Genomic DNA, 25485 nt, shown 5'->3' with positions numbered 1-25485 from the left:
GCCTTATTTGGCCGTGGATGCAACAGCTCTTCATGGTAGGTTTAAAGGATAGCTAGTTGCTTCTACTGCAGTTGATGGACATAATTGGATGTTCCCTGTTGCTTATGGAGTTTTGGAGGTTGAGTCAGAGGAAAGTTGGACTTGGTTTCTGCAGAATTTGCGCGACCTTATAGGTCATCCACCAGGACTTGTTATCCACACAGACGCTTGCAAAGGTTTGGAGAGTGCGGTAGAAGCAGTATTCCCTAGAGTGGAGCATAGGGAATGTATGCGACACTTGGTACAGAATTTTACAAAGAAATTCAAGGGTAAAGTTTTTACTGACAACCTATGGCCAGCTTCATACACATCAGCTCTAGGAAACATCTGTTTCATTTGGATGTGTTGTATAAACAAAAACCTGGGGTGAAGGAGTACTTGGATGAACATCATGGTAGGTTGTGGTCAAGAAGCCAATTCAATGAAATTTGCAAGGTAGACTATGTAACAAGTAACCTTGCGGAGAGTTTCAATTCAAAGGTCAAGTCATTGAAAGGGCTTATGCTGTGGCAAATATTTGATAAGATTAGGCAGATGATCATGATAAAGATCGATCTGCGTCAAAGAATTGCATCCACAAAATATGTTGGCCATCTCATGCTCCCGTCTTTGATTAAGTCTTTGCATGACAGGGCAAAACAATTGAGGATGCAATGCGTCAGAAAAGGAATGGAGGCTGAGGTAACCTACACTGACAGTAAAAACAGGCAGTGGAGGTATCCAGTGAGTTTGGTTGATAGGACATGCCATTGTAGGGGATGACAGATCCGTGGGATACCCTGCATACACGCATTGTTTTTCATGAGTGTTATAGGGGGTGAAGATGGTGAAGTTGATTAGTATGTGTCAGAGTATTTCTCTGTTGCCAAATTTAGGGCTGCATATGCTATGAATGTTCCTACCTTGTTGGGAAAAGACCAATGGATGAAAGTCGATCCAAGCTTCAAACTGTACTCTCCAGTATTTACTAGACCGGCAGGTAGGCCGAGGAAGAATAGGATCAGAGCTAGTGCAGAAGGTGGTGCACCGATTCGAAAACGTAAGTGCAAACGTTGTGGAATCCCTGGACACATTGTTAGGCTTTGTAAAAATCCAGTTGACCCAGCTTTTGGAATGGAAGATCAGGAGGGAGCAGCAAATGCAGAGGAGAATGAAGTTGCAATTCAACTTGAGATTGAAGCAGCAGTTCAACATGAGGAGATTGAAGCAGCAAATGCAGAGGAGATTGAAGCATCAATAGAACATGAGGAGATTGAACCGACGGATCGTGAGCAGAGGGAACAGATGGATGTAGAGCTGCTTGAACCGATGGATCGTGAGCAAAGGGAACAGATGGATGTAGAATGGCTTCAACCGATGAGTCCAGAGGAGAAGGAACAGTATAATCGAGAGTGCACCGAAAGTGGTATGGCCCAGATTATTGCTAACTTCGAAGAGCAGATGGCAGAAGAAAAAGTACAAGCTTCGCAGAAGAAGAAGAACAAGAAAGAGGGCAAAAGGAAGGTAGACACCGGTAATATCCCTGGTAGGGTTACCCGGAGTAAGGTGGTGGCCCCAGCGAGTCACACCAGGAGCAAGAGAAAGATTTTATTCTGAACAACTAATTTGAATTTCTATGAACAATTTGTATTGGGGTTCCCTTTGTATTGGGGATGCCTTTGTGTTGAACAATTTGAATTTGTATGAACAATTTGTATTGGGGTTCCCTTTGTATTGGGGATCCCTTTGTGTTGAACAATTTGTATTGGGGTTCCCTTTGTATTGGGGATGCCTTTGTGTTGAACAATTTTAATTTGTATGAACAATTTGTATTGGGGTTCCTTTTGTATTGGGGATCCCTTTGTGTTGAACAATTTGTATTGGGGTTCCCTTTGTATTGGGGATGCCTTTGTGTTGAACAATTTTAATTTGTATGAACAATTTGCATTTGTATGAACAATTTGAATTTGTATGAACAATTTGTACTGGGGTTCCCTTTGTATTGGGGATCCCTTTGTGTTCAACAATTTGAATTTGTATGAACAATTTGTATGCCACATTTAAGCCACATTTATCATTTTCTCTAGGGTTTAGGGTTTTAGGGTTTTAGGGTTTAGGGTTTAATTCAAAATAATTCAAAACATGGTGGAACCTTCCCATGGAGTCTTGTTATGTTACCTACAACCTAGAGAAATAATAATGGAAAAGGAAATATAGAGATATGAAGTTTTTATGCCAAAAGCTTCAAAACCACTTCCTAGTCCATGGGCTACTAGCTATGAAGATGCAGGGCTTTCTGCTCAATACACCTCCCAAATACCCACTATGCTTACAAACTTTGTCCAAATGAGTCCAAATTCGTCACACTTGTGTATCTTTGAATTGCAAACAATATCTAGTCGGCCAAAATGTAATATATTGTTCAAATAACACAATTTTGCAACTTTTATGCCAAAAGCTTCAATTTCCCTTAGTCCCTTTATTATTTGGGTGCCCCTGTTTTACTTAGTGTTAATCAGTTTTCCCCCTCCAGGACCACTTGTTTTACTCAGTCCTACTCAGTTTTGCCCTTCCGATAAACATTTCCTCACTTTTCCCCCTCTTAGTTCTACTCAGTTTTCCTAACTTGTACTCACTGGCTGATCTCTGATTGGTCGAGATGTATGTCACACGGATCTTGGTTGGTTGAAAGCTCAACGAATGCTTGCACCGTTCGATCATTTATGATCGGACGGCCTGTATATCTCTCTCTACCAACCCTGGCAGTCGCATATTCCAGTCGCATCTTCCTCTCTCCTCTTTCCTCTCTTACTCCGGCGGTCGCGGCGGCGCGGATCTAACCGTGCATGCGGCGGCGTGCGGCGGCGCGGATCTAACCGTACGTGCGGTGGCGTGCGGCGGCGCGGATCTAAGAGTGCCGGTGAGGATCTAACCGTTAGAAATAGTTGAAATGTCTCTCTCTGTCTCACTTTCGTTTCTCTTCTCAGATCTGTTGAATGATGAAGAACCCCAAGACGGCGGCCGTGCCGATAGTGGTCATCGATGCCACGAACATTGAAGCCATCGCCTACAACATCGCTTCGATGGCGCAGATCCAGCATTCAATGTCGGAGGCTGTTGATGTCTCACTTCCGTTGCCCTCCTCAGATCTGTTGCTGATGAAGGACAAAAAGATGGCGGCCGTGCCGATAGTGCTCATCGATGCCACGAACATTGAAGCCATCGCCTACAACATCGCTTCGACGGCGCAGACCCAGCCTTCAATGTCGGAGCCTGTTGATGTCTCACTTCCGGTGCCGAGAGTGCGAATCGATGCCAAGACAATTGAAGCCATCGTCTACAACCACGCTGCAAAGCCGCCGATCCAGCCCTCCGCAGATCCGTCGCTGATGAAGTACACCAAGACAGCGGCGGTTCCGACAGTGGTCATCGATGCCACGAACATTGAAGCCATCGCCGATAACATCGCTTCAACGGCGGATGGCGCAGATGACCACCCCTCAGCCGCCCGTCGTCTCGGCCTTTCTTGCCCATCGCTGCGCGGCCGTGTTCGACGCCACAAATTGGGATAAATTATGATAAATTTGTATTTTTCAATTTCCAATTGGGATAAAATTGTTCGAACTACTACCTCCGTCTCAAAAAAAGCTTCTCCACGTTCTTGATGTGTCCATGTACATCCGTATGTATGATTTGAATTCTATCCCAACTTGATTGGGAAGATATTGATATGTATTTGATCCAGAGGCTGGTACATGCTTTCACTTTTGGGATTCCTTGACTTTTATAAAATGTTCATGCATGCTAAAATTATCGTGCACATTACTTAGCACAGCTAGGAAATTGTACGCCAAAATACATTGCTTAGAGCCACAACAAAATACAGTGGTTAGAGCCATCTAGTGAATAACAATTCTATACTAAATCGTCTACCAGAACCACATAACTGCTAGGACAGGGATGACACCTAATAAAACTGCCCAGATGAATCTACTTTTCTCCTCTCCCATCACTTTAAGTTCATGTTCTAGATTTTCTACCACTTGATCAAATACGGCAAGATCTGTCTCAACTCTCAACTTCTCCTTGCGAATAAGCTCTGAATTCTTCTTTTCTTCCTCCACAATACGCTTCAGCTCGAATATCATCAGGTTTTTACGGGCCAATTCATCACCTAAATTGGCCACCTTCTCCTCCAAATCCATCCTCTGGCTACACCACTGGGTTGATTCATCTTGGTATGCAATGTACCATGGATCATCGGCTTGCCTGGCTAACTGTAACAATAATGGAAAAAAGAACAACTGAAATCACTCCAACAGGCCATGGCGGCACTTCAAATTCAACGGTAGTACAGAGAGCTGAAGCTAGATACCTGCACTTCCGACGAGGTAGGAGAAGTAGAACGTGGCCACGACATGATCGAATCACCACCCTCGCCGGTGTACCCGCTACGACCAGACATTGAGGACTATTTCGTACCTGCAAACTCCAATAAATTACGGGAACCGAATCGATTAGGGGGCGGGGGAGGCAGAAGCGGAGGTCTTACCAAGCTATACTACCAATTGGTGCGCGGAACAAATCTCGGTCGTCGTGGGCGGCGGATCTGCTTGCGGCGGACTTTCCTGCGGTGGGTACAATGCGTGCGGACGAAACAAGTGCTGGAGCCGTGGTTGACGTGCAGCGCCGCAGTCCGTCCGACGCCGCCGGGGGACAGAGCTGGCGGCGCGACGAGGCGCCAGCGATGGCTGCTCCGTCCGACGGTGCGGAACGAGCTGCCAGCGGTTCTCCGGTCTAGCTTAAGAATAATTAATTAGCGAACTTGTTGCTTCTCTCTATGATATTCTCTAAAGACATATATCAGAGCGGCAATATGTGTATTTTCCTGAAAAATAGACGAGCCCATGCGGAGGCCCCACAGAGGGGCAATATATGATTTTCTCTAAATAAATAGACGACCCCACTGGTCATTGGCTATGGTAGCCCCACAGAGCGGCAATATGTCTTTTCCTGAAAAATATATGACCCCACTGGTCATTGGCTGCGGCGGCCTCACAGAGCGGCAATATATGATTTTCTCTAATTAAATAGACGACCCCACTGGTCATTGGCTGCGGCAGCCCCACAGAGCGGCAATATATGTCTTTTCCTGAAAAATATACGACCCCACTGGTCATTGGCTGCTGAGGCTCCACAGAGCGGCAATATATGATTTTCTCTAAATAAATAGACGACCCCACTGGTCATTGGCTGCGGCAGCCCCACAGAGCGGCAATATATGTCATTTCCTCAAAAATATATGACCCCACTGGTCATTGGCTGCGGCAGCCCTATAGAGCGGCCCCATTTGTCATTGGCAGCGCCGCGTATAAAATCATGAAATAAAACGGCCCACACGTCAGCGATAGATGGATGGCTGCTCCGACGTGTCTCCTGACCCTACCCGTCAGCACGAGACGGTCAGGGAGGAGTTGCCCCTGTGGGGCCCACCCAGTCAGACTAACGGTCAAGGCCTCTGACCTGACGGCTACCGGCCGTTCCAACACTTGTGCGTGTTTCAAACTAGAGGAGGGGAAAACTGAGGAAAAACTAAGGGACTGGGGAAAACTTAGTACAACTAACGAACCAGGGGCACGAAAATAGAAATCCCTTCCCTTAAAGTTTGCCTCATCCATAACAATTGAGTGCATCCACTTGCGGCGGCAACATATTTGGCTTCGGCGGTGGAGAGAGATATACAATTTTGCTTCTTAGAAGACCAACACACCAAGGACCTACCAAGAAATTGGCAAGCCTCGGAAGTTGATTTCCTATCATCCTTGTCCCCCGCCAATCCGCATCCGTGTATCCATTAAGAAAGAAACTTGAGCCTTTAGGATACAAAAGACCATATCTTGGGGTATCAACAAAATATCGAAAGATTCTTTTGAGGGCCATCATGTGGCTCTCTTTAGGAGAATCTTGATACCTTGCACACACACCAACACTCAACACTATGTCCGGTCTAGATGCGCAAAGGTAAAGCAAGGATCAAATCATGGAGCGATATACCTTTTGATCCACCTCTTTACCATTGGGATCAAGTGAAGGATGACATTTGGTAACCATTGGTATGGCTACACCCTTTATTTCCGTCATCTTGAACCTCTTGAGCATGTCTTGGAGATATTTTTCTTGATTGATGAAAGTCCCTTCTCTCAATTGCTTGATCTCAAAACCAAGAAAGAACCTCATCTCTCCCATCATAGACATCTCAAACCTATCGGTCATAAGCTTTGAAAATTCATCATTGAAAGCTTTGTTAGTAGAGCCAAAGATAATATCATCAACATATAATTGGCAAACGAAAAGCTCCACATTGACTCTCTTAGTAAAAAGAGTGGGATCGATTATCCCAACATCAAACCCACGGTCTATCAACAATTCTTTAAGGTGCTCCTACCAAGCTCTAGGAGCTTGTTTGAGACCATAAAGTGCTTTATCAAGCTTATAGACGTGGTTAGGAAAGTCGGGATCCTCAAACCACGGGGTTGCTTAACATAAACTTCTTCATGCAAAGGACCATTAAGAAATGCACTTTTCACATCCATTTGTTGTAACTTAAAATTATGATGTGATGCATAAGCAAGAAGGATACTGATTGACTCAAGGCGATCCACGGGAGCATAAGTTTCTCCAAAGTCAATTCCTTCAATTTGAGAGAAACCTTGAGCTACCAATATTGCCTTGTTCCTCACCACAATTCCAAACTCATCTTGCTTGTTCTTGAATATCCATTTAGTACCTATAATATTGTGGCACTCATTTGGCTTCTCTACCAAAGTCCATACTTTGTTGCGCTTGAAGTTGTTGAGTTCATCATGCATAGCATCCAACCAATCCGGATCTTCAAGAGCTTCAAATACCTTATTTGGTTCCACTAGGGAGATATAAGCATGATGATTGCTAAAATTAGCCAATTGTCTTCTTGTTGATACTTTTGCTCTTACATCACCAAGAACCTTGTCATGTGTGTGTTCAAGACGTTCCAAAGTTCTAATTCTTCTAGCAACATGACGGGCCTCAATCTCTTCCTTGGACTCGCTAGTCCTTGGAGGGATTACTTGATCAACTTGATCATTTGGGTCCCTGTCTTGACCATCAACTTGAGCTTCCTCAATTTCTTGAGAGTGCTCATCATCATATGCTTGATCTTGGACATTATACAGTGAGAGGAGAATACTGAATGGATACTCATCGGATCCGTCATGAATCCTAGGTTGATCTTGTCCTTGATCTTGCACACTAGAGAGAGGGTCTTGTTCTTGGCTTGGTGCATCATTAGCTTCAAGAGATGGAGTTTGTTGATGTTGTGAAGATGAGGGCTCCACCATAGTAGAGCATAGTCCTTCCCGAGACGCCACACTGTGTCCCTCAATGGGGCGGAAAAATCCCACACCCATTCTTACTATGGCATCTTGAGGTATTTCATCACCTGCACAAACATCAACTTGCCCCACTTGGGAGCCATCATTTTCCTCGAACTTCACACCACAAGATTCGATGATAATCCCGGAGGATATATCAAAGACTCTATAAGTGTGAGATTCGGCACCGTAACCAACAAATATACCCTCCAAAGCTTTAGGAGAAAATTTAGATAAACGAACTCCTTTGATTTTACAGAAACACTTACACCCGAACACCTTGAAGTATGATATATTAGGCTTTTTCCCGGTGAGTATTTCATATGGAGTCTTGTTCAATCCCTTACGGAGATAGAGCCGGTTATAAGAATGACAAGCGGTGGAGATGGCTTCATCCCAAAAATTGTAGCGGGATTTGTATTCTGCCATCATAGATCTTGCCATATCCATAATAATCTGGTTCTTCCTCTCCGCAACACCATTTAGTTGAGGGGTGTATGCAGCGGAATATTGATTTCTTATCCCCTCATTACTAAGAAAATCATTGAGTGTGTAGTTCTTGAACTCGGAGCCATTGTCACTTCTTATTGCCAATATAGAGAGGTTGTGTTGATGTTGCACCTTGGTGGCAAAGTCAATGAAGATTTGTTGAGTCTCATCTTTCTTATTGAGAAAATAGACCCAAGTATATCTCTAATAGTCATACACAATCACCAAGCAATGTTTCTTCGCACCAAAACTTGCATGAGTGGTAGGTCCAAAGAGATCCACATGAAGGAGCTCCAAGATCCTCTTGGAAGAAATAATAGTCTTGCTTGGGTGCGGAGAGTCATGCATTTTACCTTCAACACAAACCCTACAAACACGATCTTTGGCAAAAGAAACATTGTCCATTAGTCCCACAATAAGGTTCCCCTCGTGGAGACTTTGCAAAGTTCTCATGTTGACATGGGCCAAGCGGCGATGCCACAACCAACCCACATCCGCCTTTCCGAATAGGCACATCGCATTTGACGTGGTGGCCCCCCAAAAGTCCACCACATACAAGTTGTTTTCGCGATACCCAACGAAAGCGACTTTTAGAGTCTTGCTCCACAAGAGGACCACAATATCATTATCAATAAAGATGGCAAAACCCATCTTGCCAATGGCGGAAACGGACAATAAATTGTAACCAAGGGTTTTGACAAGCATGACGTCCACGAGAGTAATATTGTGTGCAATCACAACCTTGCCAAAACCCAATACCTCGGATGTTGAATTATCGCCAAAGGAGACGGTGATATCATGAAAGTTAGGCCTCAACTCCTTGACGAGATTTTTTCCGCCGGTCATATGACTTGCGCATCCACTATCAAGCACCCATTTTGAACCTCCGGCGGCATAGTCCTACATGAGACCAATTCTTCGATTTAGGTACCCATTTTTCAATGGGTCCTCTTTTGTTAGCAACAAGGGTCTTTGGGGCCCAAATAGACCAAGCAATATAACCATCATAAGGGCCAACATATTTTGCATAAACATCACCACAATAATATTTAAATAAAACATAGTGGGGGTTATCAATTCCCGCATCATCATCATTAATGGTTTTGTCCTTTGGGGCATCACCATTAGTGTTAACTTTCTTCTTTTCTTGTGCGGGCTTGGCCTTCTTCTTGTTTGCCTTCTTTGCCTTGGCTTTATAGCCAATGCCCTCCTTCCCATTGTTTGACATTTTCTTACTCAAAAGGTCATCCAAAGATAACTTACTTTGGGCAGAGGAGGCCTTAGCAAGTTCATCCTTCAACCTAGCATTTTACTCAAAAATATTTGCATGATCACAAGTAGAGGTAGAGGAGCTAGGCACATCATATTTATCAAGCCTAATTTGAAGTTGCTCATTAGACTTGGAGAGGATAGAGTGTTCACTCTTCATGTCTTTGTGAGCCTTGTCTAGTTTATCTAGATCATTCACAAGTTTCTCATGATCAACACCAAATTTGGCCTTTTTGTTTTTAAGAATTTTTGCCTTAGCTCTAGCAAGATCTCTTTCTTTAATAAGCTTAGCAATTTTATCTTGAGGCCCTTCAAGATTTTCTAGTTTCTCTTCAAGAGAAGCTATAGTTTCTTGTCCTTCCTCAAGGGCATTTTTGAGAGCGGCTATTTCAAGAGACTCCTCTCTCTATATGATTTTTTTATCAAGGACATCATCTAGTTGTTCTAGACGAACCATGAGAGCCAAAACATGCTTTTTAGTGTCACCTTTCAAGTTAAGAATGAATTCATCGAAATCAAGCATTTCTTGTTTCACTTTTAAGCTAGCATAATCAACCCCTAGAGCATTTGATATGTTAGGCATAGAGGGGTTAGGGGATGATACCTCGGAATATTTAGCCATGAGGCAGTTTTCGTCCTTAAAGTGAATATCCTCCTTGGGGGATTCAATTGGTGATGACAAGTTGGTGGAGAGGGAAGCAAGAGCAACCAACCCATTGGACGTTTCATCTTCATCATCATCATCATCATCATCATCCCCGGATGTGTATTCTTCTTGAGTTGATAGCACAATAGATGTGTCCAAGGAGGACCTTGCCATGAAGCAATGTGCATTCTTGATGTGAGGATTCTCATTGGGGGATTCAAAGAGGGATGAAGAGGGAACATTGGTGGTGGCATTGGCGGGCACTTCCTTTGAGGTCTCTTCTTCATCACTACCACTTTCATTGTCATCGGAAGAATACTCTTCCTTAGTCATTAGCACAATCCTTGATGGCCTTTTGTTCTTCTTATTCTTGTTGTAGAATTTTTTGTTGGCGGCCTTTGAATCTTTGCTCTTGTCCTTGGGTATGAGTCATCCACCATGAGTTTCTCTATTCTCATAGGGGCATTCGGCGATGAAATGGCACTTGTCACCACAATTGTAGCAAGATCTTGATCTTGGGCCCGAGCTCTTGAACCCACTTGAGTTTCTTCTCTTGATGTTATCATCCTTTGCTTTGGATGGATCAACCCAAAAGGTTTTTGCATGGAATGTCATGTGGTCATTGTAGTGGTATTCCAAATCTTCCGGATAGGACATGCTCCAAGATGTCCTATATGGTTCTTGAGTGTTCACTTCTTCCACGGTATTGACCATCAAGGCAAGATTTGTACCTCTTGCCATTCCAATAGCACGGTTGCGAGAATCTTGAGAGTTTTGTTCGGCCACCTTGAGAGCTTGCAACTCGTGCACCGCTTGTTGGGAGGTAAGTGAAGAATAGCTTTCTCTTCCAAGGAGACTCTTGACATCAATGGGTTCATAATGCATCATGCAATCAATATACTTGTCCTTTATCCAAAAGTCATCAATGTGTTGGGCACCAACATTCCGAAAAGCATCGGCAATGGTGATATGCCTTCTATAATCTCTTGATGATCTTCATCCGACAACCTCATGAATCCTTCGGTTTGGTTCTGAAGAGCACTATACTTGTTTCTCTTCATGCTTTCACTTCCCATGAAGCTTATGGACAAACCTTCCCAAGCTTACTTGGTGGTGTTGAATTTCCAAACATAAGACAAGTCCTTTGTCTCCACACTTGTTTGAATCATGTTCAAGGAAATGGAGTTGAGTTGGTTATCAACCATGTCTCTTCTAGCCAAATTGTTGGGGTCGTAAGGGTTGGAACCTTCTATAATGATTCTCCAAAGTTCCCTGGAGGAACTGCAAACGTAAGAGCGAAACTCAAATTGCCATGTACTAAAATTTCAATATTAAACTTGGGTGGATCACCCCTAGTGTTTATATGAGGGTGGGGAACCGGGATATAAGGAGAGCGAAAAGGTGGAGGAATGGAAGAGTAGCTCACACCTTCACTTTCTCTAGGAGAGACCTTGGGAGTGTTAACTTTGTTTAAGTGATCACCATCCAAGGGTTGGCTAGAAGAGGGTAAGCCCGAAAGCATGTCCCTTTTCTAACGCACCCTTGTCCCTTTCCTCTATGACGGGGATGACGAGGGGAACCGACGTCATAAGCTCAGAAATCATTTTCTTTATGCTTTCCATTTGAGCTTCCATGGAGGACCTCAAAGATGTTTCCATAAACTTGAGATCTTCCATAGAGACCAACTTCGCGGCTCCATCCGTAAAATTATCGTCCGGCATACTCTTAGGCGGTTAAGCCAGAAATAAGAGCCGAGGCTCTGATACCAATTGAAAGGATCGTATGCCGCACCTAGAGGGGGGGGTGAATAGGTGCTAACCAATTTTTAGTTTTTTTCAATTTAGGCTTGACACAAAGGTAAATTCTCTAGATATGCAACTATGTGAATTTACCTATATGACAAGATCAACTACTAGGCAATATATAGCAAGACGATATATAGGGAAGCTAATAAGAATAGAGGTAACCAAGAGTGGAGCACGCAAAGACACATAGATGATTCCCGTAGTTCCTTCCTTTTGACAGGAAGCACGTCTATGTTTGGAGGAGTGTGGTCGCTATGAAAGCCAGACCAACGCCACGAAGGCTTCACTTAGGTCTCCTGTGAGCAACGCTACGAAGACCTAGACTACTTCCACTAAGGGATTTCCTCGAGGCAGAAATCGGTCCTTTACAAGGTTCTTGGGGCACACATCAACAACCGAATTGGAGGCTCCCAATATCTGTAACAACACAACAACAACAAAAACAAATCAACCACAAACAACTAGGGTTTCAAAAAAGGAACACTAGCAAAGGGGCCCTCAAGCATATGAGGGGGAAATGCAAATCGCTTCGGTGAAGATGTAGATCGGGGTCTTCTCCTTCGATTCTCCAAAAATCAAGAGCTTTGGATGGTTGGAGGAGGAGATCTTGTGATTCTTGTGTTTCTTTAGGTGGCTCTAATGGTGGATGAACTTGGAAAGAATGAGCAGCTTGTTCCAATGGGGAAGAGAGCTATTTATATGAGTAGACGCTCCAGATCTGACCGCTATGCACGTTTTTGTGTAACACCGGAAGTTCCGGCTGCAGGGGCCGGAAGTTCCGGCTGGATCCCATCGCGTCTGAGAAGATGCTGGAACGGGCGCTGGCGGAACAAGGGCGGAACTTCTAGTGGCCGAAAGTTCTGGCCAAGTTCCGGCCAACTTCCGGAAACGGGAGAAAACCCCCCTGGAACATACTGTAAGGAAAAACGTCGTTTTCTGAACAATGCTGGAAGTAGGGCGGAAGCTCCGCTGACCGGAACTTCCGGCCTACTTCCATCGTGCTTCTTCGGCGAAAACCACAACAGAGCTTCTGGCAGGAGAATCTGAGCGGAACTTCCGCCTGCTGAGGCCGGAACTTCCGCCAGGAGCAAAAACACAGTAGTAGTTCCAGTTTTGACAAATCTGTCCACCAGCCATGTGTGTAGTATAAAACCATGTACCTGTCTACATCAAAACACATAAATATGTACCTGTGTTGACATAAAACACTCAAAACCCAAAAGGACGGGGAATGTTCTTTCAGTTACAACTCTACATGACATGAAAACCCAATTTTGTGTATTTTCAACTTTCAGGGATCTAAACGAAGTCAAATGGAACTAGGACTTTGGGGATGTCAATATTTCATCAAGAGAAGCGTCTGGAGCACTTGGACCTCACGAGATGAGCCAGGAGGGACAAAAGCGCGCCACCCATGTTCTCCCCCCCTCAACCGTCCGATTTGCTTGATTCTTTCTCCCACGGACTCGTATGACCTAAAAACCTCTATAAAAAAGGACTTCCCGAGGCTTCCTCGAGGAGAGCGCTTCGGAAACACCGAAACAACAAAACAGAGGCAGAACTAATGAAGGTTGGATGGGGAAACTCCGCCGGAGCCGCCACCGGAGATATCTCCTCCTACTCCAACATCTCCACCATCATCACCATGATGAAGGAGTAGTCCACCTCTGAACTTTGGGTTTTTGACATTAGCTTGATCTCTCTCTTGTTCTTTATAGATCTAGTACCATATGAGCTTCTCAACATGATTATGGTCATATATGTAATTCCTATGTGGTGGATCTTTATTCTACGATATTGATATATGAGACTGGAACCTATTATGTGTAAGATGTGTTGATATATGCATATCATGTACCCCGTTCTTAAGTACCTGTTCTGATCCAACTTGTATGCAAGAGCATGTGTGGGGAAAAGCGTGTATTAGATGAGCAACATGGTGGTAGTGATTGAATAGTGACAACAAATTCAAGATCTACTATGGTATTTACCTTTCTTTTGCTGTCTCACTAGGGATAAAGTGAATCCATGTGCTATAATTATCATGTGAAAGCTATATAATCTTGTTTGTTCAAGGTAGCATATTTGAGATTCAAACATAATGTCAAATTACTTAAGTCTATACTCTGTTGATTCTAAATTCAAGATTGCTTAGAGTTTTCCCTTTATTGAGGAGTACAAGAGAATTGGGTTCCATCATCTCTATGTTAGGATGTAATAGCCATATGAATGCTTATCAAACACATGTTAAAGTTCCACCAATATTATATCTTTGATGAATTGTTTCTGTCCACTAAACTTAAAAAGAGACTAGACAAGAGAACCCATTAACCCTGGTCCATTTTAAATCATCAGAAACAACTTTCCAACACAATTACCACACTTTACATTGACTGGAATTTATTAATCTGAAAATACCAAAAATACATTCTCCACTTACACATACACACAAAATCCAAAAACCATTATCCTTTTACTGTTTTTATTTAGCTTGCTTAATTTGTTGTTGATATCACTTTTGACTCATAGGTGAAAAACATATATATTTCAAAATGTCAAAAAAATTCTAAAAAATAATCTGGGTGTACTTCCGGACATTATATGCCCGCACACAACATTTCACGAAAAAATTGCATTTTTTATGACCTGTGTAAAAAAGACAATTTTTGGGCCTGCAAAATAGCCTTTTACGAGACATTGTTTTGTCTTTTTGGCACAACGCATAAAAATTGTCCTTTTCTCAAAAAAAATTGTGTGTAAACATAGCGTATCAAGATGTATACCTAGAAGTTTTTTTTTCATAATTTTTGACATTTGAAAAGAAATTTAAATACATTATTTATAATAGGTGCAAATGCACCTATGAGCCAAAACACCATGTCCCGTTTGTTTACTTTACTTACTTTAAGTTATCCTTATATTTCCTATTACTAATACGAAACCTTTTGCTTGACAACAACATGGTGAAGTTGGGGACTGATAACCCCCAAGTGCAGGGATCACCGCAGTACAATTTGATAAGTATTTGAGTGTCGAACCCACGCAGAGCTCAAGGTAAACTATCTATTCTCTAAAGCCCTATACGCCACTTATATAGCCTTCTATGCAAATCTAGGATCTATTATTTGTGTGTGTGAAGAGGTTTCTACTATAAAACTATAAGTGCCGAAAATAAATGCAAGGAGTAAAACTAATGCAAGAAAAGTAAATTGTAGTGAAGTGAGTAGAGTGGAGTAACTCAAGGGAGCAAGTGTTCTGGAAAATTACTATTTCATTTGTGTGGTTGTCGCAATTAGTGAAGCTCGGTAGTCTTTTTAGTGTTTCTTGTAGAGAGGAGCCATAGATAGGTGTAGCCATATATACATGAGAAAATACACCACTAGTGATTGATCCCAAGATCAATTAAGAGCAAACAAGAGAATTATTAAAATATAAAGTCCAACCACCACTGTAAGTTTAAAGGTCCCCATAGTATTACCCCCTGTTGATTAACCATGAATTAATATAACGTGAATATCTAAGAGTTGGGGCATGGTTTCTGTCAAGCTCCAGTTGTCCCTCGTCGTATCATCATGCAACGGTGACAATCTCGTGTATTCCCCAACATATTTGTGTGCTCATATATTAGTACAAGAGATCATCATAGAACATAACAAATGCTTATATGCAACCATCAACAAATTATCTCACAATTTCCAAGGACAAGTCACTACTCAAACAAAGACATAGAGGTACAACATATCATGGGAAAATGATAGATTACCTCACACATCATGTTTGCCAAGAGATTACAAAGGGTAGATGAAGATGGTGCTGAGGGTGTTGATGAAGATTATGATGACCACGCCGGAGGGGGTGGAGTCCACCGGAGGCGATTTCGGCAGTGGTTCCCCCTCCCATCTCCGTTGGCGGTGGCATGATGACTCCATGTTTATGTGTTTTTGACTTCCGTTGCCGCCTCCTCGAGGAAAATATGGGGGTCATATATATAGGGGTGTTTAGGTCAAACGAAGTCGCGGCAAGATTGAGGCTGATTAGACGGTCCAGGGGGAAACTAGCCCTGGTGGCGCGCCCTAAGAGGGTGGGCGCGCCACTGATCCTAGTTCCCAGCCCCTTGACCTCCTGGTGTCACACTTTAGCTTATTTTCTTCGTCTCAAAAATTCCAAAGCGTGGCCCCTGATCTTGCCCTTTTTCGAGTCCCGCAACTCCTGGAAAGTTAAAAATACTAATAGAAGGTGTTTTCTGCCAGGCAGAGTTAAAACCAACGGAGAGGGGATTGTTTAGAAAATCCCCAAAACAATATAAAACATGGAAATAACATTATATAAGATGAAGATATGTGGAAATATGTGGCAATAAACTACAAGGTTCATGCATGCATGCATTTTACATGCATCAAGTACACGCACAAACTTTACTTCCCAGGTTGCTAGAAGAGGAGAAGAAGAATTCAACTTCTAAGCCAATTTCCCGAGAGTGCGATATAAACCCTTCAGTCACCCTTGTGGGTAAAATACGCTTTCTACAACACTCTGCACCTGGAATCCCAACGATTTGGTACACACAGAGCTATTGCCACCGGTCAAGCAATCCCAATCCTTTCAAACCCTAGAAACTCAAAGCCGCTTAGGCTCGAGTTCATCAACCCCTCACACTCGAAGATTACGAGGTGAGGAGATATATTTCATTTTTCCACCATATTTAGCTTGTTCTTGCATCGCAACACACCAGTGATACGTCTCCAACGTATCGATAATTTCTTATGTTCCATGCCACATTATTGATGTTATCTACATGTTTTATGCACACTTTATGTCATATTCGTGCATTTTCTGGAACTAACCTATTAACAAGATGCCGAAGTGCCGATTCTTTGTTTTCTGCTGTTTTTGGTTTCAGAAATCCTAGTAACGAAATATTCTCGGAATTGGACGAAATCAACGCCCAGGGTCCTATTTTGCCACGAAGCTTCCAGAAGTCCGAAGACGAAACGAAGTGGGGCCACGGGGTGCCCAAACCCTAGGGCGGCGCGGCCCCCCCCCTTGGCCGCGCCGGCCTGTGGTGTGGGGCCCTCGTGCCCCCTCCTGACTTGCCCTTCCGCCTACTTAAAGCCTCCGTGACGAAACCCCCAGTACCGAGAGCCACGATACGGAAAACCTTCCAGAGACGCCGCCAACACCGATCCCATCTCGGGGGATCCAGGAGATCGCCTCCGGCACCCTGCCGGAGAGGGGAATCATCTCCCGGAGGACTCTACGCCGCCATGGTCGCCTCCGGAGTGATGTGTGAGTAGTCTACCCCTGGACTATGGGTCCATAGCAGTAGCTAGATGGTTGTCTTCTCCCCATTGTGCTTCATTGTCGGATCTTGTGAGCTGCCTAACATGATCAAGATCATCTATCTGTAATTCTATATGTTGCGTTTGTTGGGATCCGATGAATAGAGAATACTTGTTATGTTGATTATCAAAGTTATATCTATGTGTTGTTTATGATCTTGCATGCTCTCCGTTACTAGTAGATGCTCTGGCCAAGTAGATGCTTGTAACTCCAAGAGGGAGTATTTATGCTCGATAGTGGGTTCATGCCTGCATTGACACCTGGGACAGTGACAGAAAGTTCTAAGGTTGTGTTGTGCTGTTGCCACTAGGGATAAAACATTGATGCTATGTCTAAGGATGTAGTTGTTGATTACATTACGCACCATACTTAATGCAATTGTCTGTTGCTTTGCAACTTAATACTGGAGGGGGTTCGGATGATAACCTGAAGGTGGACTTTTTAGGCATAGATGCAGTTGGATGGCGGTCTATGTACTTTGTCGTAATGCCCAATTAAATCTCACTATACTCATCATGATATGTATGTGCATGGTCATGCCCTCTTTATTTGTCAATTGCCCAACTGTAATTTGTTCACCCAACATGCTATTTATCTTATGGGAGAGACACCTCTAGTGAACTGTGGACCCCGGTCCAATTCTCTTTACTGAAATACAATCTACTGCAATACTTGTTCTACTGTTTTCTGCAAACAATCATCTTCCACACAATACGGTTAATCCTTTGTTACAGCAAGCCGGTGAGATTGACAACCTCACTGTTTCTTTGGGGCAAAGTACTTTGGTTGTGTTGTGCAGGTTCCACGTTGGCGCCGGAATCCCTGGTGTTGCGCCGCACTACATCCCGCCGCCATCAACCTTCAACGTGCTTCTTGGCTCCTCCGGTTCGATAAACCTTGGTTTCTTTCTCGAGGGAAAACTTGCTGCTGTGCGCATCATACCTTCCTCTTGGGGTTTCCAACGAACGTGTGAGTTACACGCCATCAAGCTCTTTTTCTCGGCGCCGTTGTCGGGAGATCAAGACACGCTGCAAGGGGAGTCTCCACTTCTCAATCTCTTTACTTTGTTTTTGTCTTGCTTAGTTTTATTTACTACTTTGTTTGCTGCACTAAATCAAAATACAAAAAAATTATTTGCTAGTTTTACTTTATTTGCTATCTTGTTTGCTATATCAAAAACCCAAAAAAATTAGTTACTTGCATTTACTTTATCTAGTTTGCTTTATTTACTGTTGCTAAAATGGCCAACCCTGAAAATACTAAGTTGTGTGATTTCACAACCACAAATAATAATGATTTCTTATGCACACCTATTGCTCCACCTGCTACTACAGCAGAATTCTTTGAAATTAAACCTGCTTTACTGAATCTTGTTATGCGAGAGCAATTTTCTGGTGTTAGTTCTGATGATGCTGCTGCCCATCTCAATAATTTTGTTGAATTATGTGAAATGCAAAAGTATAAAGATGTAGATGGTGACATTATAAAATTAAAATTGTTCCCTTTCTCATTAAGAGGAAGAGCTAAAGATTGGTTGCTATCTCTGCCTAAGAATAGTATTGATTCATGGACTAAATGCAAGGATGCTTTTATTGGTAGATATTATCCCCCTGCTAAAATTATATCTTTGAGGAGTAGCATAATGAATTTTAAACAATTAGATACTGAACATGTTGCTCAAGCTTGGGAAAGAATGAAATCTTTGGTTAAAAATTGCCCAACCCATGGACTGACTACTTGGATGATCATCCAAACCTTCTATGCAGGACTAAATTTTTCTTCACGGAATTTATTGGATTCAGCTGCTGGAGGTACCTTTATGTCCATCACTCTTGGTGAAGCAACAAAGCTTCTTGATAATATGATGATCAATTACTCTGAATGGCACACGGAAAGAGCTCCACAAGGTAAGAAGGTAAATTCTGTCGAAGAAACCTCTTCCTTGAGTGATAAGATTGATGCTATTATGTCTATGCTTGTGAATGGTAGGCCTAATGTTAATTCTAATAATGTTCCGTTAGCGTCATTAGTTGCTCAAAAAGAATATGTTGATGTGAATTTCATTAAAAATAACAATCACAATGATTCTAGGCCATACCCTGCTAATGGTAACTCTTATGGTAGATATGCTTCACCTAATGAAGAAAAGATGCTAGAAATTGAAAGATCCACCAAGAGCTTTATGCAATCACAATATGAGCAAAATAAATTGTTTACTAAAACTATGAATGAGCAATCTACCTTGTTGAAGAATATAGGGAATCAACTTGAAAATCTGAATAGGGAGATCGCGGGGTTGCAAACTAAACTTGCTAATGCTGAAATTACTACTACAGCAAATCTTTAACCTTCATTTTAGATGACAAAATTACTACTACAGCAAATGCCATTCAAGTTAGAATTAATGAGAATATAAGATTAATGGCTGAACTGCGTGCTAGGTGGGATAGAGAAGAGAATGAAAAACTAGCTAAAGAGAAGAATGTAGCTAAAGTTTGGACTATTACCACCACTTGTAATGCTAATGCTACACATGTTGCTGCACCTCCTACTAATAATAATAAAAGAATTGGTGTTAGCAATGTTTCCACTTCTAATGCAAAGCGAGAAACCGCCCCGAAACTCGCTAAAACCGCGAAATCGTCGTGATAAAGCTGCTGAAATTTTTTCCAACATTGGGGATGATGATCCCATTGCTTTAGATTATAATGGTTTGAATTTTGATGATTGCCACATCTCTGAAGTTATAAAGTTCTTACAAAAACTTGCTAAAAGTTCTAATGCTAGTGCTATAAATTTGGCTTTCACACATCATATTACAAATGCTCTCATAAAAGCTAGAGAAGAGAAACTAGAGCACGAAGCCTCTATTCCTAGAAAGCTAGAGGATGGTTGGGAGCCCATCATTAAAATGAAGGTTAAAGATTTTGATTGTAATGCTTTATGTGATCTTGGTGCAAGTATTTCCGTTATGCCTAAGAAAATTTATAATATGCTTGACTTGCCACCGCTGAAAAATTGTTATTTGGATGTTAATCTTGCTGATCATTCTACAAAGAAACCTTTGGGGAAAGTTGATAATGTTCGCATTACCGTTAACAATAACCTTGTCCCCGTTGATTTTGTTGTCTTGGATATTGAATGCAATGCATCTTGTCCCATTATATTGGGAAGACCTTTTCTTCGAACTGTTGGTGCTATCATTGATATGAAGGAAGGTAATATAAAATATCAATTTCCTCTCAAGAAAGGTATGGAACACTTCCCTAGAAAGAGAATGAAGTTACCTTTTGATTCTATTATGAGAACAAATTATGATGTTGACACTTCGTCTCTTGATAATACTTGATACACACTTTCTGCGCCTAGCTGAAAGGCGTTAAAGAAAAGCGCTTATGGGAGACAACCCATGTTTTTACCTACAGTACTTTGTTTTTATTTTGTGTCTTGGAAGTTGTTTACTACTGTAGCAACCTCTCCTTATCTTAGTTTAGTGTTTTATTGTGCCAAGTAAAGTCTTTGATAGAAAAGTAAGTACTAGATTTGGATTACTGCGCAGTTCCAGATTTCTTTGCTGTCACAAATCTGGGTCTACCTCCCTGTAGGTAACTCAGAAAATTAAGCCAATTTACGTGCATGATCCTCAGATATGTACACAACTTTCATTCAATTTGAGCATTTTCATTTGAGCAAGTCTGGTGCCATTTTAAAATTCGTCAATATGAACTGTTCTGTTTTGACAGATTCTGCCTTTTATTTCGCATTGCCTCTTTTGCTATGTTGGATGAATTTCTTTGTTCCATTAATGTCCAGTAGCTTTATGCAATGTCCAGAAGTGTTAAGAATGATTGTGTCACCTCTGAATATGTTAATTTTTATTGTGCACTAACCCTCTAATGAGTTGTTCTAAGTTTGGTGTGGAGGAAGTTTTCAAGGATCAAGAGAGGAGTATGATGCAACATGATCAAGGAGAGTGAAAGCTCTAAGCTTGGGGATGCCCCGGTGGTTCACCCCTGCATATATCAAGAAGACTCAAGCGTCTAAGCTTGGGGATGCCCAAGGCATCCCCTTCTTCATCGACAACATTATCAGGTTCCTCCCCTGAAATTATATTTTTATTCCATCACATCTTATATGCTTTTCTTGGAGCGTCGGTTTGTTTTTGTTTTTTGTTTTGTTTGAATAAAATGGATCCTAGCATTCACTTTATGGGAGAGAGACACGCTCCGCTGTAGCATATGGACAAGTATGTCCTTGGTTTCTACTCATAGTATTCATGGCGAAGTTTCTCCTTCGTTAAATTGTTATATGGTTGGAATTGGAAAATGATACATGTAGTAATTGCTATAAATGTCTTGGGTAATGTGATACTTGGCAATTGTTGTGCTCATGATTAAGCTCTTGCATCATATGCTTTGCACCTATTAATGAAGAAATACATAGAGCATGCTATAATTTGGTTTGCATATTTGGTTTCTCTAAGGTCTAGATAATTTCTAGTATTGAGTTTGAACAACGAGGAAGATGGTGTAGAGTCTTATAATGTTTTCAATATGTCTTTTATGTGAGTTTTGCTGCACCGGTTCATCCTTGTGTTTGTTTCAAATAAGCCTTGCTAGCCTAAACCTTGTATCGAGAGGGAATACTTCTCATGCATCCAAAATACTTGAGCCAACCACTATGCCATTTGTGTCCACCATACCTACCTACTACATGGTATTTTCCGCCATTCCAAAGTAAATTGCTTGAGTGCTACCTTTAAAATTCCATCATTCACCTTTGCAATATATAGCTCATGGGACAAATAGCTTAAAAACTATTGTGGTATTGAATATGTAATTATGCACTTTATCTCTTATTAAGTTGCTTGTTGTGCGATAACCATGTTCACTGGGACGCCATCAACTACTCTTTGTTGAATTTCATGTGAGTTGCTATGCATGTCCGTCTTGTCTGAAGTAAGAGAGATCTACCACCTTATGGTTAAGCATGCATATTGTTAGAGAAGAACATTGGGCCGCTAACTAAAGCCATGATCCATGGTGGAAGTTTCAGTTTTGGACAAATATCCTCAATCTCAAATGAGAAAATTATTAATTGTTGTTACATGCTTATGCATAAAAGAGGAGTCCATTATCTATTGTCTATGTTGTCCCGGTATGGATGTCTAAGTTGAAGAATAATCAATAGCGAGAAATCCAATGCGAGCTTTCTCCTTAGACCTTTGTACAGGCGGCATAGAGGTACCCCTTTGTGACACTTGGTAAAAACATGTGCATTGTGATGATCCGGTAGTCCAAGCTAATTAGGACAAGGTGCGGGCACTATTAGTACACTATGCATGAGGCTTGCAACTTGTAAGATATAATTTACATGATACATATGCTTTATTACTACCGTTGACAAAATTGTTTCATGTTTTCAAAATCAAAGCTCTAGCACAAATATAGCAATCGATGCTTTTCCTCTATGGAGGACCATTCGTTTACTTTCAATGTTGAGTCAGTTCACCTATTTCTCTCCACCTCAAGAAGCAAACACTTGTGTGAACTGTGCATTGATTCCTACATATTTGCTTATTGCACATATTATATTACTCTATGTTGACAATATCCATGAGATATACATGTTACAAGTTGAAAGCAACCGCTGAAACTTAATCTTCCTTTGTGTTGCTTCAATGCTTTTACTATGAATTATTGCTTTATGAGTTAACTCTTATGCAAGACTTATTGATGCTTGTCTTGAAGTGCTATTCATGAAAAGTCTTTGCTTTATGATTCACTTGTTTACTCATGTCATACACATTGTTTTGATCGCTGCATTCACTACATATGCTTTACAAATAGTATGGTCAAGATTATGATGGCATGTCACTCCGTAAATTATCTGTGTTATCGTTTTACTCGCTCGGGACGAGCAGAACTAAGCTTGGGATGCTGATACGTCTCAACGTATCGATACTGTCTTCTGTTCCATGCCACATTATTGATGTTATCTACATGTTTTATGCACACTTTATGTCATATTCGTGCATTTTCCAGAACTATCCTATTAACAAGATGCCGAAGTGCCAGTTGCTGTTTTCTGCTGTTTTTGGTTTCAGAAATCCTAGTAACGAAATATTCTCGGAATTGGACGAAATCAACGCCCAGGGTCCTATTTTGCCACGAAGCTTCCAGAAGTCCGAAGACGAAACGAAGTGGGGCCACGGGGTGCCCAAACCCTAGGGCGGCGCGGCCCCCCCTTGGCCGCGCCGGCCTGTGGTGTGGGGCCCTCGTGCCCCCTCCTGACTTGCCCTTCCGCCTACTTAAAGCCTCCGTGACGAAACCCCCAGTACCGAGAGCCACGATACGGAAAACCTTCCAGAGACGCCGCCAACACCGATCCCATCTCGGGGGATCCAGAGATCGCCTCCGCACCCTGCCGGAGAGGGGAATCATCTCCCGGAGGACTCTACGCCGCCATGGTCGCCTCCGGAGTGATGTGTGAGTAGTCTACCCCTGGACTATGGGTCCATAGCAGTAGCTAGATGGTTGTCTTCTCCCCATTGTGCTTCATTGTCGGATCTTGTGAGCTGCCTAACATGATCAAGATCATCTATCTGTAATTCTATATGTTGCGTTTGTTGGGATCCGATGAATAGAGAATACTTGTTATGTTGATTATCAAAGTTATATCTATGTGTTGTTTATGATCTTGCATGCTCTACGTTACTAGTAGATGCTGCCAAGTAGATGCTTGTAACTCCAAGAGGGAGTATTTATGCTCGATAGTGGGTTCATGCCTGCATTGACACCGGGACAAAGGATGAAAGTTCTAAGGTTGTGTTGTGCTGTTGCCACTAGGGATAAAACATTGATGCTATGTCTAAGGATGTAGTTGTTGATTACATTACGCACCATACTTAATGCAATTGTCTGTTGCTTTGCAACTTAATACTGGAGGGGGTTCGGATGATAACCTGAAGGTGGACTTTTTAGGCATAGATGCAGTTGGATGGCGGTCTATGTACTTTGTCGTAATGTCCAATTAAATCTCACTATACTCATCATGATATGTATGTGCATGGTCATGCCCTCTTTATTTGTCAATTGCCCAACTGTAATTTGTTCACCCAACATGCTGTTTATCTTATGGGAGAGACACCTCTAGTGAACTGTGGACCCCGGTCCAATTCTCTTTACCGAAATACAATCATCGCAATACTTGTTCTATCAAGTTTTCTCGCAAACAATCATCTTCCACACAATACGGTTAATCCTTTGTTACAGCAAGCCGGTGAGATTGACAACCTCACTGTTTCGTTGGGGCAAAGTACTTTGGTTGTGTTGTGCAGGTTCCACGTTGGCGCCGGAATCCCTGGTGTTGCGCCGCACTACATCCCGCCGCCATCAACCTTCAACGTGCTTCTTGGCTCCTCCTGGTTCGATAAACCTTGGTTTCTTTCTGAGGGAAAACTTGCTGCTGTGCGCATCATACCTTCCTCTTGGGGTTCCCAACGAACGTGTGAGTTACACGCCATCAACCAGCGCCTCAAACATATTAATCCAATCGACATCACCATGAAGTAGGGTTGTTACCGACGACCAATGCCTGAACCTGTATATCTCTTGTTTGCCTGACGTTGTTACCCTATCGAACCGTGGTCGCAAAAACCCCTACCTACATAAAAATTTACGACCGGGAATAAAAACCCCGACAGGGGCAACACATGCTCCTCTTTCAAGTCCCTCTTTAGGATGATGAAGCTCGACGTCGAGGGAGATAACATGGACACCAATCTAGAAGATCGTGATGCCGAATAAGACGACTTGGAGGATGACAACATGGAGGTCGTCCTCCGCGGAGCCCACCATGTCGACGCTGGAGGCTGCCTCCAGGTGTGCAACATCCTTGGCAGTGTGCTGCATGACAACGTCTAGAGTGCGCCCAACACCCCCACCACCATTCGCGTCCCGCCTGGTTCTTGTTGTGTGGCATGACGTGCATATCTTCGTGGCGGATGAGCTCAAACTCCTGATTTCGGCCATCGTTGGGCGCCCAGTGGGCCCCACCCGGTTCCTCCAGCGTGTGGTTTCGTAGTGGGCGTGCATATCCTGGACCCACCACATCATTTTGGGCTCCGGCTCCGCCGTTAAACCAACGTTGCCCATGCTGAGATTCTAGCCCGTCGAGAGCCTCGTATAGGGAGGCGTGGGGTACCTATCGTGCATCAAGGCCCATGCCTCATCGACGGTGAGATTCCATGGCACGAAGCCGCTCGCAGTTGCGCCTCCCTGCGGACAGTTCATCGCATATAATGTCGTTGGTTATGGGGTTTTTGGACGGCGACAGTGTTTTTTGGGGGCTTCTTGGCGGCAGGATGAGTGGACGATTCATGCAAGGAGGCCGCTGCTATCATTAAGGATTATGTACCTTGCCACGTGGGGGAAACGCAAAGAGGTTGAGACGCGTCGCCACGTGGGGAACCGACGAGGAACGAGTCTCTAATTAAAAGCTAACCGCA

Source organism: Lolium perenne, chromosome 4 (assembly GCF_019359855.2).
Source record: "Lolium perenne isolate Kyuss_39 chromosome 4, Kyuss_2.0, whole genome shotgun sequence".
Lineage (NCBI taxonomy): Eukaryota > Viridiplantae > Streptophyta > Magnoliopsida > Poales > Poaceae > Lolium > Lolium perenne.
Note: the sequence above shows the minus strand (reverse complement) of the source record.